General features: G+C 38.2%; 2 long non-coding RNA genes across 2 annotated transcripts in view; both read left to right on the top strand.

Annotated features, from left to right (window-relative positions):
• LOC103280232 (uncharacterized) overlaps positions 1-16,470 on the top strand; it is a 39,232-nt gene extending 22,762 nt beyond the window's left edge. Inside the window, exons 2-4 of the long non-coding RNA XR_010004470.1 lie at positions 7,637-7,706; positions 7,868-7,911; positions 16,372-16,470. This is a non-coding gene — a long non-coding RNA (uncharacterized LOC103280232). The remainder of the gene's footprint in view (positions 1-7,636; positions 7,707-7,867; positions 7,912-16,371) is intronic.
• The window catches only part of LOC103280234 (uncharacterized), a 203,889-nt gene continuing 200,255 nt past the window's right edge, over positions 16,469-20,102 (top strand). Inside the window, exons 1-2 of the long non-coding RNA XR_010004466.1 lie at positions 16,469-16,524; positions 17,974-18,122. This is a non-coding gene — a long non-coding RNA (uncharacterized LOC103280234). The remainder of the gene's footprint in view (positions 16,525-17,973; positions 18,123-20,102) is intronic.

Below are 20,102 nucleotides of genomic sequence, written 5' to 3'. Positions count from 1 at the left end.
AGAGGTGTTCTCTCTAAGAATTTCTAGGACCTCTAGCATATCTCTTGGCAACTTCCAGTAGTAATTGACCATAGAGGTTCACTTAGACAGAACTTTTAAATCAAATATGTGAATAATCAAATCTGCAAATAATAAAATATACAGAAGTCAAACCCGCAAATATGGAGGTCCAACTATGGATTTCATCCCATGGTATCTCTCCCTGCCCACATTTCTAAGCACTTCTAAAACAGTTCCCTGTCGAAGCATCACCGATTCCATCAAACTATGCAGACTTCTGCCTGTCATCTGTGATATTTCGTCAGGGAACTGTTAGGAAGTGTTCAGAAATTGGGGGGGGGGGTGAGGGGCAGGAGACAGGGATAAATTGTCTTCTGAGCTCATGATTTGTGTGGGAACAGGTAAAAGCAGGAGAAAATACATGGGATAGGATTTGTCAAATTTGCCCATGTTGAATCGCTTCAGTGACATGGAGGAATGGGAATTTCTTTGGTGGTCTCCTACGAAGCATTAACATGTCTCTCCCAAAATCCTGTTTCATGGCATGGTCATTTCTTTTAAATAAATTAAACATAATGAATACAGTAATTTCAAGACATCACTACTTTGTTTTTCCTGTCATTTCTCCTTCACCTTGGCTTTCAAAATTGTGCTTCTGCTAGCTTTTTCACTTTGTTTTCACATTAGTTCTAGAGCAGTGGTTCTCAACCTGTGGGTCCCCAGGTGTTTTGGCCTACAACTCCCAGAAATCCCAGCCAGTTTACCAGCTGCTAAGATTTTTGGGAGTTGAATGCCAACGCATCTGGGGACCCACAGGTTGAGAACCACTGTTCTAGAGCCTAGTAGGCTTCTGACTTCTGTGATTGAGAGTAAGGAGATTGGGAGGGGAAGGAGAGGAGAGGAGTCCAGAGATGTGGTTTCTGTTTTATGAATGATGCCTCAACAGATGGTTGAGCTAGAGGCGGGAGGAGGTGATCCTGTGTGGTAGGGTAAGTAGATGCTCCATCTTCCTTGAAGACAGAATCCCATGCAAAGAAGATTATTTTCCCTGCTTTCCTTCACTCCAGTGAACTCAGAAGTTTTTGACCAATAACATTGCCTGTTTTGTCCCTCCCCCATGTCCCCAAAAGGAAAAGAAAAGAAAAAGAGTTTGGCGCTGCAATCTTGCTGACCCTGACTCCTTTACACTACTGCCAATTAAAGACACATGAAACTTAACTATCAAAGTAATAAATGGGGTTGTTGTATGTCTTTCGGGCTGTGTGGCCATGTTCCAGAAGTATTCTCTCCTGACGTTTCGCCCACATCTATGGCAGGCATCTTCACCCACCCTTTTCTAAATGAGTTTGAGTTTTTCCTTCAATTGTCTGAGTATCTCTTTTGCCTGCTCCCATTTTCCTTTGCTGCTTGGCCGTCAACCAACAGTAGGATAAATTCAAGCTGTTTTTGTGGGCCCCTATCTTCCATTCAAAAGGGTGTATGTGTATATATCCAACATTCACAGAGAAAAACTGGACACATATGTCCCGCAACATCACTCTGTGGTATTCATGAGAAAGAACACACAAAATTAGAGAAGTTTGCAAGGCCTTTTGCCTGAATCTACTTGAAAGGGAAAGTTTCTGCCTACTTCCTGTTCTTTCTTCACTGTAGAATTAATGTAAGATACTTCTGCACTTTAATTTCTGTTTTCAGCAATACAATGAAGCTGAAGAGAAAGGGGGATGTAGGAGAAGAAGAGAGAATATGGGACATTTTAAAAGCAGATGAAAAAGTAGGATGGTAGATGAGTAATTGGGACTCTCCTGGTGAAATAGAAAAGTATGAAGTGTGGAGAGCCATTTTGCCAAATTTTGACTGACTTGAAGGTGTGGATTTATTTCATGTTGAATGGTAAAACACTGTATATAGAGTTTGCAAAAGATAAACTGGGGTTTGTTTATCTGTAATCAAAAACTATGATCAAAGCAAAATTTTGGCATATGACCACCTTCATTTCGGGTTCTCTGCAGGGTGTTTTGTGTATTCCTTCATCTGTCTCTATGACAAATGGATCCAATCCAATCACACTTTCATAAGCAGATGCCATTTTAATCTTAATACCTAGTGAGAAAATTGTAAAAAATGGCCAAGATAAAAAACTTATTTATAATAATTGTCAGAGCATGTTCACGCCTCCTTAGGGGAAATCATATAAAGGTTTCAGTTTGAAACGAGGTGGGTGGAAGAAATATGAAATACTCTAGTTATAAAACAATGTGTAACTCAACTGTTTCCAATTATACATTTTGATTTGAAGGCTGTAATCCTATACACACCAATGTGATGATCCAGTGGGGTTTAGTTTGAGTGTTGGACCGGGATTTTAGGAGATCAGAATTTACATTCCTGATTGACCATGAAAACCAAGTGGATGAATGAGGGCAAGTTCTCAGCCACATAGAAAGGCAAGGGTGATCTTGCTATGAAGAAATCTTGACATGAAAACCTGAGGATAGGGTCACCTTAAGATGGTGTAGAAATGGAGGTACATAATCATCATCATCATCATCATCATCATCATCATCATCATTTAATTACTTATTAATCGCCCTCCATCCACGATGCTCTAGGCGATTTACAAGATAAAATTGTAAAGGATAAAAATACATGCATAAAAATATTAATAAAATTAACATAGATTAAAAGCTCTAGTAAAGAGCCAGGTCTTGAGTGCTAGGGTAAAAGGCCCAAACTCACACATGGCTCTCATATAGGGCGGCAAGGCATTCCATAAGGCAGGGGCAGAAATAGAAAAAGCTCTGCATCTGGTCCTTTCCAAGTGCACTTCTCTAGGACCCGGTACATAAAGTAAGTCTCGTTGGGATGGTCGTTGCGACCTCCGATGATGGGAGAAGGAGAGACGGTCCCTAAGGTATGATAATAACACTGAATCTTTCTAGGACTCTTTCTACATTGCCATATAATCCAGATTATAAAGCAGATAATCCATATTATCTGCTTTGAACTGAATTATATGAGTCTACACTACTATATAATCCAGTTCAAAGCAGATAATCTGGATTTTATATCTGGATATGGTAGAAGGGGCCTTGGTGACCACAGGCAATTGCTTTTTCTCTCTTAATTTGAGTCTGTTCATACATTTGTGACTGCGGGAGGTGGCTGGAAGTATGGAGATAAAGTGAGGAGGAAAGGAGCTATCAGCTCATTTAAGGAAATGTGAGCCCTGTCATATAGTCTGTCATATAATCCACATTATCTGATTTGAACTGGATTATATGGGTTTAAACTGCCATATAATCCAGTTCAAAGCAGATACTCCTCATTTTATTTGGCAGTGTAGAAGAAACATGAGATCAACTAAAAAATAACTACAGATTTTCCTGGGACCATGTTCCACTGAATTCAACAGAAGTATTCACTTCACAGTATACAGAATGATTATTTAATAAAGTCTTTGTTCTTCAGTCACCAGAATTAGAAATGTAGCCAATTTTACAAATAATTTTCCCATTTCTTTTTATGATGAAGAAATGTATAGTCTGAAGCAAGAATTAAGGAAAGCTGAGCAGTATTCTGGTAGTAATTTTTAAATTTTCTCTTTTATCTCCCTTTGAGTAATGTGTTTCTGTCTCCTTGATTTTGCCAATCTTCTCTAGATTAAACTATTCTATAAACTTTATCAGCAAGGTTGCTTTAGTACAGGAGGTGGGAACGTGAGGACCTCCAAGCATTGTTAGGCTGCATCTTCAGCCAAGAATTGGTTATGTGAGTCAGAGTTTATGGGAGTTGCAGTCCAAGAGCATTTGTAGATGGTGGCAGTACTGCAATGACTGGACAATGCTTTGGCACTAGGTTCCTCAAAACTCACAGTCAAATTCACTGCAATTTTGGTATAATCAACAGTCCAGACCATAACCCTAACTAGCGAAAAAGAAAAGAAAATGGTGACCAAAATTCCGATGCTGAATGTAATAAGGTTCAATAAGTTACAGGTTCCTCTACCCAATACCCAAGACAGAAAATTCTTCTGTCTAATCTTAGGTTGTGTTGAATTTGCTACCCGTCTGTCTCATGAGAAGGACTATAGAGTAGGCCTTTGGCATCTACTGTATTTTGGTTCCAGGACCTCATGTGGGTACTCAAGTCCCATTATATACAATGATATAGTGAAATGGTTTCTTCTATCATCATTAGATTTTTAAAAAAATATATTTATTTGTTTGTTTGTTTGTCTTTTCAAGCCACGTATGATTGAATCCATGGAGACAGAATTTGTGGATATGGAGAGCTGACAGAATGACGTACCTAGAACTCCAAAGTCCAAAATATTCCAAAATCCCAAAATGTCCAGATAGGTAGTTAAGATAGGGACACCTTTCCTTTTCCATGGTTCAGTGTTCACAAACTGTTTCATGCACAAAACTATGTGTATAAGATGTATAGGAAACAAATGAATTTTGTTTAGAAATGGGTCCCATTTCTAATATTTCATTGTATATGTAGATTTAAATAAAGCTATTCCAAAATAAAAAAATCTTAAATCCAATACACCTTTGGTTCCAAATATTTTGGTTAAAGGATACTCAACCTACCAGCCATATATAAATAATTATTTAACCCTGTTTCATGTACTTCCTGTTGTTTTTCTTCTTCTTTGGTTTAGTGCTTATTTTTCCTTAGTTACCAGTCCATATTTGCAACTATGAAATATGTGTAGCTGTGTAGGTTCCATAGCATCTTGACAAATAACTCTTCCAGTGTGACACTGCTGAATGACATTTGTGCTTTGGCGAACCTAGTCAAAGCTGCTGATTTGGCTGGAACTGAATTTGTTGCAAATGGGGTTAGCCAACCTACTTTGCTTAGCTCGGCAAATTAGCCAAATTTACTTGGATCAGATACACACACACACATCTCACAGTTAAAATAGATTTTTGCTTTGCTTGGTTCTCAGCCCCCACAAGTGTCTAGACTCTCTCATCTGTAGCAACTGATGAGAGAAAGAAATTGTTTCATTCTCTTGTTAACTCATTTGGAAGAGATGACAAAAGCCTCTTGATTTGCTCAATTGAAAATCATTAGTTTGAATTTCTTTGGGGTGGAACACTTCAAAGAATATTCAAAGGCTTGCAACACTGATTCCCTTCAAAGAGACCTCAGGGTACACCCAAACCGTGGGTGTGAGGACGCCTAACTTAAAAAAAAACTTCAATTTCCTGAATCCTGCCACTAAAGGCACTGAAAAAGTATATTCTGATCATTGTCAAAACAGGAAAATTCAGTCTTTGCGGGCTGGGATTGATGAAACATGTGATGGGTGCTGCTCTTGGATCTTCTGTGGTTTCTCACCTAGGAGTTACAAAATCAATGCTAGTCAGTTATATAAGGGGCATTACTACCTTCCCAACTCACCCTCCTCCCTAAAAAAGAAGATAAGAGAGTAAATGGTGTGTACAAAGCCAAATATTATCAGAGCAGCCTTTGAAAAGCAGTCCCCTATTCTTTGTCATTACATACCCACACACCTCATAACAAGCTGGTTTCAGCTTAAAGTGTGAAAATAGTAATAACACATTTATTCCCACACCCACACTGCTCTCAAATTGGAATCTCTACAAATTCAAAACATATCATTAATATTTTCATCCATAATGAAGGGTGTCTTGACCCTTGAGACACTTCCACTGAGAAAAAGGAGACCAACTGTCAAATATTTCCCACTTCAAGACTTCATTGGAGGAAATTTCATTGGAAAAAAAACACATTTTTTTGGTGTGGAAAAAAATATTTTGAGATTAAAAATGTCTACTTTATATAACACAAAGATGGGTTTGTGCAGAAAAAAAAGATGACTAAGATCCTACATCGCCCAGATTAGTGGAAGAGTTTTGCATGCAGAACAGTGCTATAGCATTCTGGTGACCACATCACTATTTCACTATGATAATACATTTCTTATGGTCATTCCATTGCTGGTGGAGAGTGGAGGGATCAGAAAATTGTCCAGCTATTCTCCTATAACCAAGTGTAAATATACGGGAATGAATAAACAGAGATTTACCTCTCTTCTTAAACTATCACATCTTCTAACTTCAGTATTTTCATGAAGCATGTTGCACTTTGCCTGTTTCCTCCATTCAGAGGTGAGTTTGGTGGTTTTACAAAATAACATCAGACTGTCTATTATTGAATATATAGCAAGAAACTTCTAACAGATAATAGTGGCATTGTTCCAATTGCCTGTCCACCTTAGCTTCTAAAACAATTTGATCTCTATTGGCTGAACTCTATGCACTTACTGTGTTGTTAGTGGAGAGTGGAGAATTACCATGCCTTTATTACACAACTCTTTCTATTCATATCTGGAGCTCCATTTTTGATAAAATGCTTGTATTGATATAATATGCAAGTGGAACAGACACCATGCCAAAATTACTTTTTCCTTTCTATCTGTACTTGAATTTCATTCCAAGGTGAAGTGAGGTTGGAACATCCAGTAACTCTCTTTGATATGAGTGTTTCAGGAAAAGGCTGCAATTTATATGTTGTTGGGAAGTACTAATTATGCATCTTTAGTCTCATTTAATTTTTAGAATAAGATATTGAAATCTTAATTAAAGAATTTGCGCTTTTCATTGCATTTATAGTACAGAAAGTTAATCTTGTCCTAGGTGAAGTGGAGTTCAATGAATACAAGTATCCTCACAAAGGGAAAACAAAATTCCAATCAGAGCTGATTAGACCAAAAAAAGAGCTGCAGCCTTTATATATATTATTTAAAGAAAGCAGTGGTAAAGACATAATTGTGTCCTACAAAAGACACCTGGGATCCTGAGGGACAAAACAATGTGTTTTATGGTCCTCAGTTTCTGAGCATTTCCTTTACATCAGCAAATATGCTGCTTTGTTGCATCAAAGTGAACACAATGTCTGGAAGGAAGTTCTGTCAGGGGACGCATCAACCGAAACATCTCATGCCTTTTTAATTTTTTGTGAGGTATGTGTGATGGTGTCCTGGACCCTTTAAATATTTTATATTAGACCTAAATTAAGAGTGGTAATGAGTAAAACAAATGTGCCAGTCTCTTCACTCCCCAGTTCTCACTATACGTAGAACCAGACATAAATGAGAAAACTGGACCACCATCAAAAATATTATGGTGCCAAATCTGTCCTCTAATTCTAAAAAAACAAAAACAAATTATCATCCCTTGGAAAAGAGGTTTTTATTTTTCCTGCTAAATTCTCAGGATGTTTTAAAAGTTCATTTGATTTTCTGGGGGGTCTGAGTTTCCGTTAATTCAAAGACATGCCAGATCTGTTTCAGAGGGAGCTAGGGGTGCTGTGGGGTTTTTCTCATTCAATTACATCTATCATCATTGTTTCAAAGCCTCACCAGCTGCCTGGGCTTCCTGACCTGACAAAACCGCACAGGAGGAATTACCTCATGATGTCTCCCCCAGGCTTTAATTGAAACATAGGCAAGCAAGGAAGCTGCAAACCGCTGGAAAGCTGATTGTACAATGAATGATAGGACATTCAAGCATGGTCCTTGAATGACTTCTAACAAAAGCTCTACACTAGGGATTGAAAACCTGTCAGTCTCATTCTTGTTCCTTTTTTATTCCAGAGTTACACTAACAGTCATCTTCTAACTCAATTCCATTTTGATCTGCGGAGTCTTTCCTCCTTTTCTGCAGGTAAATGTGTGTGTACTTCTATGCATCTTTCAATGTTTCTAATTTAAGAGTAATAGTATTGTTGTAGATTGTTTGCCTCCCTAATCTAAGTAGTCTGTTGATGCTAATGTTCACACGCATGCATTGTTAGTGATGAGTATTTTTCTCATTTCTTCCTCCAGAAATATATTGGAAGCTTCTGAAATATATGGATTTCTGAGGCAAGGTATGCTCCATTCTGATACCTGTTTCAGGAGATATACAATGGATATTTCCACAGGGAAGTCAACAAATATCTTTTCCTTCCATATTCTGGACATGTTATTTTCACCAAAAGGACTGCCTTCAGAATTACTTTCCCTCTTCCCTTATGTATCAGAGTAAATGTAGACATGAATGGCTGAAAAAATGCACAAGATTTTTGGCAAAGTGGTTAGAAATAAGTTAAATAATGGTAAAGAGCAGATTATCTAAACTAAGTCCAAAACCAATCCAAGCAATAAACATGAGGAATCCGGTTCTTATGAGGGCTTAGAAATATCTGTGAAATGGCAGCTTACCTTTCAGAGACTTGTGAACTTAGGGAAACATAAGATGGTATTCTAGAATTTACTGCCCATTTTCCCATTCTCCTTAACCCCAGTGCTAGAGCATCCAGATAATCCTGCTTGAGACTGAATCATCTATAAGGCCCTTAAACTTAAGTAGAATGACTACAAATTCCAAAAGATGCCCTGCTGCCTGAAATAGGATGGTATGCCTAGTTACCTCCCATTTTGATCATTAATATTTCCCATTGCTACCAACACAATGTCTGAGAATTCTCAGAATGATACATCAGGCAGAGGACTTTGAGAGGTCTAGATAAAAGTCTACATGACTTATCTTTCCTCAGAGCAAGGATTACAGATAAGGAAGCTGGAGATCACAACTTCTACAGCACCTGTTCATTCAAGTGTCTTGCTCTGATGGGTTCGTAGGACAAGACAGAGCTGGGTGGTTCCTGTGGGGAACTCATCAAATAGATGTTGTTATTGTTCTTCTAGGTAAGAGAAACAAATTGTTGCTTGGGAACATTTGGACACGTTGCTGAATGTAAAAGTCTTCTTTATTTTCCCAGCAGTCCACTCCAGCTTGTTTCCCTAGTGACTTTACTACAGAGGGAAAAAAATATGTGAGTCTACATCTACAAGTTCTAGCCCAGTACACTTAGGTAATAAAATTATTGTAAACATCCCCCTTCCTCTATGGTTTATAGCAGGTTATACCGGAGACAAAATACGAATAGGAAAAATGTTAATTCTCCTATCCTCACCAACATGATGATATGTCAAATAAGAAAAGAGTGTTAGGATATCCAGTTAAGCACTTCCCATATTATATTTGTTTAAGTCTCACAACTTAATCACATGAGGCTTTTTCCCCATCTTAGAGCACTCTCAAGGCACAGCCAAGGATGGAGCCCAACACATAACACAGGGCTACTTTTGGCGGGGCTCCGTCCTGGCTGAGTCTTGGCAACATGGTCAGAGGCAGCGCTGAGAACATGAGTGACTACCCGTGTTCTCATTCACTAAGCTGGGGAAAGCATGGGAGGAAGCTATGGGCAGCCAGAAAACATCATGTGATGGTAATGGGGATGAAGCAATGCATTACCCCACAGTTTTCCTTGCTGTCCTCCAGCTTATGAGCTTCCATCTGATGAGGTCCTTAGTATATTGCTGCACAGGAAAGAAAGTGTGATAAAACGTTTTATATACAAAGATGAGTTTCCCTCTCCAGCCTAATTTCTGTGATGTATGAACTGTGTAAATCCAGAACAGAAAGTGGGAGGAAATCATTTGCTATGTGACTAAACATGAATTCTAACTAATGTAGTTTTTTGCAAATATGGTACATTATAGGTCAATCAATCACTTTATTTGGCAAATTCATTGAAAGAAAACCAAGGGACTTTGGGCACCTCATGCATGAACACCAGCTCACTGCTTCAAAATTGTTATGAGACAGTACTGAGCTTGGATATTAGCTGAAAAATAAGTTCAAAGCAGCATGACCCATGGCATTACATCTATTTCCACATTGTTGGTGAGAAAACAGACAGATAGTGTTTGATTATAAATGATTCTATGCTTGCTCAGTGATGTGAAAAGCTCTGTTTGGAAGTAAACACAGAAAGGCCTTTATTGATCACTCCACAATTTCCTATCACTGTAGGTATCACTCATAGCTAAGTGTTTCAGCTTATGTGAGTAGAGACAGTCACCCGATATGTCTTTTAAGCCACATTCAGATAAAGTCTTACTGTCCTTTCGGGAGAAAAAAAATGATACATGCTGTGGCAGATTGCATCTATCTAAGAAGAATATTAAAAACGTGAGTTTTGATTTTTCCTACATTTGAGTTATGTAAAACCTTGTAAAGTAGGGTGAATCCTCAGAAACAATCTGAAAAAAAAATAGTTCTGATTTTCATCAGACAAATTCAAGTGGTGCAGAATGGAGATTCAAACATCTCTGCTAAAGGCATTGTTTGCTTGGCTTTAATAAAAGTCTGGCTTTGGAGCTTTGCATAGTCAACCATTTTAATATTGAAGTAGACTTGCCTACTCTTATATATATATTTCTTGATAGGCTCATCAACTTTATCAGCTGCATAGTGGAAAAGTCTTCTCTGTGCTGGGAATAACTGTAGGTATTTAATTTAACTAGTGTAAATAGGTAAGATTTTTTCTTCAGTTTGTTGTAAAGTGCCTGCAAAGTATGGCAAAATAGAAATTTGGACTCCAAAACTCAGAACCTCTCAGAAAGGCCAGTCCTTATGCTGATATATTTTTAGGACCTCATCAGATTGCCCTTTGTAAAGTGGAGAACAGTGAGGGAAATCATGAGACAGCATCACTCTGCATTCCCTACCATTGGGGGTTGTGGTATCCTTTCCCACAATGTTTTCTAGATATCCCCCGCTTTGTTTTCACCTAGTCTGGCTTTCTTGTAGGAGGAGTCAGATGTACACCCAACTCCTTTGGGCTCTGTTTCTCTGAGCTGCCAGAACACTGCTAACACAGAGCCCCACAGAGTCTCACTGGAAGTAGCCCTGTGTCCTATGATAGGCTCCGGGGGACTCCATGCCAGCAGTGTAGAGAAGCATTGAGATGACGCTTCTCTGCCTTTGTCTGATGAAGTGATTCGTTTAAAGAGTCCAAAGCAATACTTCCAAGCTCCTTGGGGGGGGGGGGGGGGGGGGTATTTGACTCAAACAGATCTGATTTTATGTGTCTATCTTGCATAATCTTGAGGGTCTTAAAGAGACAAATTATAGGTGAGATGGATTAAATCAGCAATAGAAGCAAAGGCTGCTTATGACAGTGGCAAGAGGAAAAAAGTGATAGCAGTAAGAAAAGGCAGAACAAATGATGTGAATGGAAAGAAAAGGCTGAAGATTATCAAATGTATTTTTTCAGGGTGAGAGGTCCAAGGAATCAAAGCATTATGATAGCTTGAATAATTGTTACCTCTTCAATGGCAAATTATTCAAGCTACTCCTCTCACAGCACTTTAGTTCTGTGGATGCCGATGATGATGATGATGATGATGATGATGATGATGATGATGATGATGATGATGATGATGATGGCTGGTATTCCATAACAAGGTGAATACGAGCCACCAGTTTTTCTTCTCATTGCCACTCCCATCATGACTGAAGAAAGAAAGAAAACACTCAAGTAACAGAGCATTATGGACCATAAAATGAATAGCATCATTGTTCTCTCATCAGTAACAGACAGGTAACAGGGAAAGAGCAGGAAAAAAACTTTTTACTTGAGCATATGATTCCATTTGAGTGGGAGAACTGGAGACCATGTCAGTTGGGTTACCCAATAGTTGGAGAGAAGATTTCCCCCAATATTTGGAAAGCTGGAAGGGAACACACACATGTTACCTGTTTTTGGATTAAGAAATTCTTAGCCCAGGCTCACTTGACAGTGGTGATTACTGACATATGCATGTGGTTTATCGTTCAGGAGAATAGACTCCTCTTATTCTCACTGTGAAGGCTTTCAAGACTCTGAAATACGATGAGAGACCAACCAGCACAGCTTAAATAGACATGGTGGTACAATAGCATTCCGTTGCAATTTTTTGGAAAGACAACTTTTAATAAACACACACATACATTAAATAATATGAGTAATAAAAAGGAAGGGTGTCATATAAAAAACAATAGCAGTGGTGGCTTGTGGCTTCTTCTACAGTGGACTGGTAAATCCATTCTAGTCTGAACTTGAATAGAGCTGTCCAAAATGCTGTTCCTTAGCTGTGAAACAGATATTGCACATTTAAGATATCATTTACAATTTGGGTTAAAAACTGGATTTAGTGTCCAACAGACATTCTGCGGAAACTGCCAGCAACATTGTAAAGTGTTATTATGTAATAAGAAGGAATATAATGAAAAATCACTGATTAAAGTCTTCAGTGGAACTTTTATTAGTGGGATTATGGGACAGACAGCATGAAGTAGTGGGGGATGTCATAAAACGACTTGTCACTTTTTGTTGAGAGAGGGGGGAGGCCTCGAGCACACCATGAACTGTGAAAGTCTCAGTTCTGCACTGAGGTCCACTTGACTTGGATAATATACTCATTAGGTGAAATCCCGCTAGGCTTCCTGTTACTTCCCCCAGGAGTATGACCTAAGCTGTACTTTCTATTCAGCTGCTAGCCAGAGATTCACTACTTCCATAAATACCTCCTGATGGTTGATTCACAGAGCAACAGTGACACCTCCTTCAGAAGTCATTGTGCTCCTCCAGGCTTGAGGAATAATGTGACAACCACAGATGTTAGAGAAGAAAGAGAGAAAGAGAGCAAATATGGTACAGTATGAAAGGAACAAGGCTACAAATAGAACTGTGATGCTTGAAAGAAAAAGGACATCTTAAGGTGCAGCAGGAATAAAATGACGGTACTAGTGAAAGTGCAAGCAAAAAAGAAAAGAAACCTCTTGTGCTATGGCTTCTCTCTGAGACAGAATGGAAATAATGGTTTGTGCATGTAAATAGCTAAAAGGAGCTATGCAAGATTTATCCTGTTCTGTATCTATAGAAAACACCACATAAATGTGTGCCTTTGATTATCTATTTAAGAATAACAGAGAAAAAACAAAGCCAGACAGCCAGGTGCCATGAATTATGGTACTGAAGTAACAGGTGATATAAACGGATCCTGTTGTCTGCAGTAGAATAGCAACAGCTGCTTAAATGAAGCAGCCATTCTGGCCAGCCATCTGTTGAGGATGCTCTCGCTTTGGATTTCCTATATCCACAAACAGTGATACCTTATTTGGTCCAATTCCAAAGCATAAAATACATTACGCACGCTTTTAAAGCTTCACTGGCTTCTTCATCAGGCAAAGATGTTTAAAATCATACAGGATAAAAAGGGTGATAATGTTACAAGCCTACATTCTGTCTGTTATGTTGTCAATTACATATTCAAAGATTTCCATGCAGACAGATACTATGCCCACTATTGGCCTTGTAAAATTATCATGGGAGATTTTTTATGGTGTCAGAAGCAAATTGAGAATACTGTTATAATGTATAGAAAAACCACAAAGTTAAAAACTTGGTTGTTGTATGTTTTCTGGGCTGTATGGCCATGTTCTAGAAGTATTCTCTCCTGACATTTCACCCACATTTATGGCAGGCATCCTCAGAGGTTGTGAGGTATGGAAAACCTAAGCAAGGAATGTTTATATATATATATCTGTGGGAAGTCCATGGTAAGGAAAGAACTCTTGCCAGTGTGAATGTTCCAGTTAATCACCCTAATTTGCATTGAATGACTACATCTGCTAGTTACTTTCTGCCTGAGGGCATTCTTTGTTAACTGCCCCTAGTTCCCATGTATCAGAGTGTTGATTCTTATTTACTGTTCTGATTTTTGAGTTTTTTAATACTGGTAGCCAGATTTTGTTCATTTTCATGGTTTCCTCCTTTCTGTTGAAGTTGTCCACATGCTTGTGGATTTCAATGGCTTCTCTGTGTAGTCTGACATGATAGTTGTTGGAGTGGTCAAGCATTTCTGTGTTCTCAAATAATATACTGTGTCCAGGTTGGTTCATCAAGTGCTCTGCTATGGCTGATTTCTCTGGTTGAGTTAGTCAAAACTTGGCATTATACTAAATGTCTTTCGATCGGAAGCTGGCCACTTGGAGTGCCTCTTGTGTCACTGCAAGAAGGTCCACCATTGTGCATGTGGTACGGCTCAGGCTGCATTGTAGTAAGTGGTCTGTAGTTTGCTCTTCTCCACACTCGCATGTCATGGACTCCACTTTGTAGCCCCATTTTTTAAGGTTAGCTCTGCATCTCATGGTGACAGAGCAGTCTGTTCAGTGCCTTCCAAGTCATCCAGTCTTCTGTGTGACAAAGGGAGAGAGTTTCTCATCTCATTATGGGAGATAAGGAACAGTACTCCATCAACCTGCTTATGTGTGTCTGCGTCTTCAAGGCACCTGTTGACTAATGATGACTCAATGCATTTCACAGGATTTTTTAAATCAAGGAATATTCAGAGGTGGTTTTCCCATTCCTTCTGACACATAGTCTCCTGGGCATGGTATTTGTTGGTGGTCTCTCCTTCAGGGATAACCCTGCTTAGCTTCCAATATCAGATGGGATGTTAAATATCCTAACAGCATTTAAACATCCCATCTATGCCAACTATGCCAGACGTAAACCCAAAGAAGATTTACCATTCAAAATGTGTATAAATGGTATTTAACACCATTAAAAAATCAAATATTAATAAAAACCATCCAAAAAATTGCTGGAGAGGCTGTCAGGAAGTGGGAACATATATACATATGTGGTGGCATTGTAAATATGTAAGGAAATTTTGGTATAAAATATTTAAAGAGATAGAGGATATAATAAACATCAAACTGGAAAGAAGCCCTGGTATTGCATTATTATCAATTTATAATAACAATAAGATGGATAAAAAAGAAAAAGAAGCAATAACAAATTTATTGACAATAGCAAGAATGCTTATAGCAAGGAACTGGAGAAAAGTAATAAATGTTCAGATTGAAGAATGGTATAAGGAAGTATGGAAATTGGCAATAAATGATAAGCTAACATGCAAATTAAAAGTTAAAAGAGGGATATGGAAAAAAATGATTTTGAGGATGTATGGGGAAAATTTATTGAGAAAGGACTTCAAAAAAGGGATGGAGGGCTACCGTATCAGGAAGAAATGAGTTTTTGGTTGGACAATATATAAGAAGTGGCTCGGGGTGGGAGGGGGGGGGATACACAGTGGTGAAGAAATATAGATGGACAAATGTTAACATTGTAGTAGATATAAATCAACAACAGATATAAAATAATTATGCAAGCATTGTATGATACATTATATATCTGCTATGGGATAAAAGTAATTATTGTATGAAAAATTTTAAATTCAATAAAAACTATTTAAAAAAACCAAAAAAACAAAAACAAAATGTGTTGGAGTCGTCAGCCACCATTGCCTCTGGACAACTTACCAAAACTTGGCATCCTACAAATACACTTTTCATTGCAGGACTCTGCTTGACCTGGCAGATAACCATGTGGATTGTAATCCAAAATGTCTTGTGGTAACTGGATTATCCTCTGCAGTAATATAAGCAGACAGATGTGAGAGGAAGCTGTGAAAGATAGAGGTTGTGTAAATCCAGTTTAAATTTAGTTCAGCAAACATAACCTTGTACTTCCCTTCCCTTACTGTTTGTCATCATTCATGAGAGCTATCCAGTCTACCTGAACCAATAGATCCTGATGTGAAGACAAGCCAGTGGTCCTTTAGATTTTATCAGGAAATGTGACATGAAGGTACTTTTGCAGAGGCTCTAACTGTGTGATGTTGCTGTCTTCTTTTGGTGCTTCTCCTTCCAACATCTTTTCCTGCAGTGGAATAATATTCTGTGTGATGTTATTCTGAGCAATATCCTCAGATGCTGTCATTTCAGCTGTTATAATTTCCTATAAACAAGGAAAGGGGCCAGGGATTGTGGTAAGCATGAATAAAGTAAATTTTGCCAAATACACTCAAAAGTTGGCCTTTTTCTTTTGACTTTCAGGTCTCACAAGCCTGTTAATGATTTTTAAGGAAAATAGATACGGGCAATATACACAAGTCTGCGGTGCTACTTATATGATGGCCCTCCAAGGATGGCATTGGATATCAGAACACAGAAAAGTTATCGTTTAGACTATAATCCAAGAATCCCCATGTCATCATAGCAATTGGTTGGAGAATTTGAGGAGTAATAACCCAATAACTGGTAGATAAACAGGGTCATAGGCATCTATCTTGTTTAATTTATTTTTTAATAACAAGATTATTATCTGGCAGTAAATGCTTTTTCCACTAGTAGACAATGAATGTATGAATGGAAATTGGACTTTTAAATTCATTTATTTAAAGGTGCAAAGAGATAGTTGTATGTCCAGATACTCTCTTTATATACCGTAGATTAAGGAATGCCCGCTTGAAGTTCCACTGCCTTCTAATACAAAGTTAGGAAATCTGATGCTCTCTCAAAGTGCTAACATATTTATACATACATTTATACATATTTATACATATTTATACATGGCTATCATGTCTCCTCTCCGCCTTCTCTTCTGCAGGCTAAACATGCCCAGCTCTTTAAGCCGCTCCTCATAGGGCTTGTTCTCCAGACCCCTGATCATTTTCGTTGTCCTCCTATGGACACTTTCCAGCTTGTCCAGCTTGTCAACATCTCCTTTCAATTGCGGTGCCCAGAATTGGACAAGATGAAGGTATGAACTAATTCCATGAACATATGATTGCTGGTTCACATATGGATGCTTTTATTTAATCTCTCTAGTCTAACATCTATTCCCTCCCTCCCCATCACTGGCTACTAAATGTATGACTTGACTCCATCCAAATTCCACTATGATTTTGAGTGTTGTCTGTTTATCTAATCATTCTGCTTGTATCATTGAATCTATGACAGCTTGTTCAGTTTTCACAAAGTGTCACAAGTGTTTTGATCAGACCAAAAAGCTCTTTCAGGGATGGAGCAAATGAGCCTCAGTTAGTCTGATATACATGGTATTTTTTTTTAATAAGGCAATGTGAATCAGCTTTGAATGCCCACTCCCCTAGCATTGGAATTTGTGATGTTTGTTGTTCTCCTATTGTTATTCCCCAGTAACTGGTATTCAGACTTTTACAGTCAGTGGCTTAAATCCTATTAGTAGGTCAAACTACCATAGGTAAGGTAAAGGTAAAGGTTTCCCCTGATGTTAAGTTCAGTTGTGTCTGACTCTGGGGGTTGGTGCTCATCTCCATTTCTAAGCCAAAGAGCCGGCGTTGTCCGTAGACACCTCCAAGGTCAAACCATACCCACATTATAAATGGTGAATCAACATATACATGAATCCCATTGATTCAATGAAGATATTCTAGTTAGAATTATAAAAAGGATTCAGGTTTATATATGCACATAGAATGAATGTAAAATGGGACAGCATTATGAAGATATTCTAGTTAGAATTATAAAAAGGATTGAGGTTTATATATGCACATAGAATGAATGTAAAAGGGGCAGCATTATGCAAGGGCGAAGTCAGTGCTCAGAGGGCAAGATCATTAGATGTTTGGGTTAGCAAAGGCAATGGTGTTATCTGCTCAACCTTCTCCTGTATTTAGTTGCAATTTTCACCATAACTGGGAAGAAACTGATTTTCTTAATGACAACATATTAGGAGTTATCTTGCATTGGGCTCCTGCCAAGGATTGTTTAGTCTTGGAGGGGGAATTCAGACCCATTTGCTTTGCAAAAACCAAGGACCCTCCAGGGAAGTGTGTGAATTTTGTAGCCTAGCCTTCCACATGGCAACATGGGGCTACACAATATTATACAGTAAAAATACCATTTAGGGTTGCTTGCTTATTTGTGCTCTTCTTTCTTTCTTTCTTTCTTTCTTTCTTTCTTTCTTTCTTTCTTTCTTTCTTTCTTTCTTTCTTTCTTTTTTAAAAAAAAGAAAGTGTGATTTCCTTGTGTTTTCAAGTTTTTCTGATGTAAGATTGGGGCCAGGGGTTGGAGTGAAGGCCTAAATCTTCCTTACCAATACAAATTCTGATCTTGATTGGGAGCATACAGACCTCTTTGTGAGTGAAAGAAGCAGAAATTCTTAATTGCAGGGTATGGATTTAATTAGGTGATAGAGATAAGCTTTCTCATCCTCTTATGCCCACAGCTGTCAAAGACTCAAGAACAAGGCAGTCCTAGAAAACAGCAAAAAAGCATGAACTGACCATAAGCCGCTAATAAAAATGACTTCCACGTATGATGTCAGAAGGGTTAGCTTGTTAACACATTTGGGAAACCAAACTTCTGAAAGTAAAGGTAGGGATTTTTTGTTTTTCCGTTTTTTAAAAAACCCACCCAAGTGACTTATTGGCTTTAGTCCTGAACAGGTAGCTCTGATAGCAACATCCTTTTAACAGGAGTTTAGAGACCTTCAATCCCTTTGTTTTCTTTATGCTGCATTTCAAAGTCAGCAAACAGAGAAATAAATACTGTGTGTCAGACCTTGGACTTGGGAGTAGTCTGTTAAGAGACTTGGGGTCTATTGCTGCTGCAAAAGAGGAATGTTAAAAGGATGTCAGAAGTCAAAGTCTTTGTCACTGCTCAAGTGCTAGCTTAGACGGATGCATTGAGACAATCAGACTTTGCCTTCAACAGAACAGCATTTTGAGATTTTGATGCTGTTTGCCTTGCTATATGAAGCAGAAAACTCTGGTCCCTGTATATACTCAGCCTATATTCTACCATTATGGTAATTGGGCATTTGTTTCATGTGCCAGTTGGTAAAATCAAAGTATTGAATAAGCAAGATCTGTGTCATAATGCCTCCTTTCCGAATCTGATATACATGTGTCATGTATGTGTCATGAATGATACTATCTCACTGGTAGGGTTGAAAATTCAGTTGCTTTAACAGGAGTGGGCACCACCGTGTCCTTTGCCTCAGACAGCAAAACGTTTTCATATTTAGAAAACAATTTGGACATGAGATCATGACTCGGCATTTTATATGGCTTTAGTCTGTTAATTGATTTATCTGTTAATAAAAATAGTTGTGTTTTAATTGCTTATATATTTAGATTGTTTATATTTTGATGAGATGTGTTTAATTGTTTACCTGTACGGCATTGAATTTTTGCCGGATTTGTAAGCCATCTTGAGTCCCCTCTGGGGTCGATAAAGACGGGGTAAAAATGATGTAAATAAATATTATGAGGAGACACAAACCTCTCTCTCTCTTGTTTAAAATGTCTCACCATTTGAGCTGAAGTGAAGTTAAGATCTAACAAATCCTCAAAATTTGAGATGGCCTGTGCTTACAATAGAATAAATGAAAAGCAGAGAAAAAGTTGGTAGATTATTTCTAGTCATTTCTACTCAGCAGTGTGTTGGCTTCTTAAACAAATAAATAAAACAATCTCATTGTACTCCCACTTCTTTTCTGCCTTCCATTCAGGCTGAGTGCTTTTTTATTTTGTTTTTTGTTTTTCTAAGACAGAGGGAATATTATTTTGTTGTATTGCAGCTTTAAATACTTCAGGGCCTAATGCAATATTTTCCTGGATAAATCTGTCTGGGAGTTGCTATTATATGCTGATGATGCCATTATGCTCCGCACATTTTCCTGCTCCTTATCCCAGTGCTTAATATGGTGCTTGATTGAACATCTTTATCAACGAAAGGCTCCCAAACAGGAAGGCTCTTTATCAGTTCCTTACAGTGTTTGTCACTTTCATCTGCAGGGGCCGGTTGCAAATGGATCCCAGTTATACAGTCATTAGAAAGCTATAAGTCTCTTAATTTATATTCCTAATTAGTGAGCAAGCTGGAAAACCAGGGATTCCTTTCAAGCTTTTCTCCTACCCATTCTGTTACTCCTGAGATCTTTTTTATCCCTGCACAAAGTGTTTGTTTCCTTGGAAACCAGAGTGCAATACGTGACAGATATGGATTTGGCTCTTTCAAATCATGTTTGTAGAGCTGAGATTCTTTGAGATCCTGATGGAGAGAAATTATAGTTTTTTTTCCTCCGCAAAGGAGTAGGAATATGATTGAGGGCTGATTCATGTAACCACTGTATAGCTAGGAAATAGCTACTGGTAGTCCCATTGTAGCGGTCTAAGGGACACTGAATGTATCTTAAGCAATAGCTATAACAACAGTCTGGATGCTCTGGAAATGGGATGTTAGCAATCCATTCTGCAAGCAAACTAGTCAAATGTGGGCTAGGTAATGCTACTATGTATTAGGTGGATTTGTAATTCATTAAGCAACCGAACCCAAAGGGTGCTCACCAAT

The sequence above is a fragment of the Anolis carolinensis genome, chromosome 3 (genome assembly GCF_035594765.1).
Source record: "Anolis carolinensis isolate JA03-04 chromosome 3, rAnoCar3.1.pri, whole genome shotgun sequence".
In the NCBI taxonomy this organism is placed as follows: Eukaryota; Metazoa; Chordata; class Lepidosauria; order Squamata; family Dactyloidae; genus Anolis; species Anolis carolinensis.
Note: the sequence above shows the minus strand (reverse complement) of the source record. Positions and strands in the feature narration are given on the sequence as shown.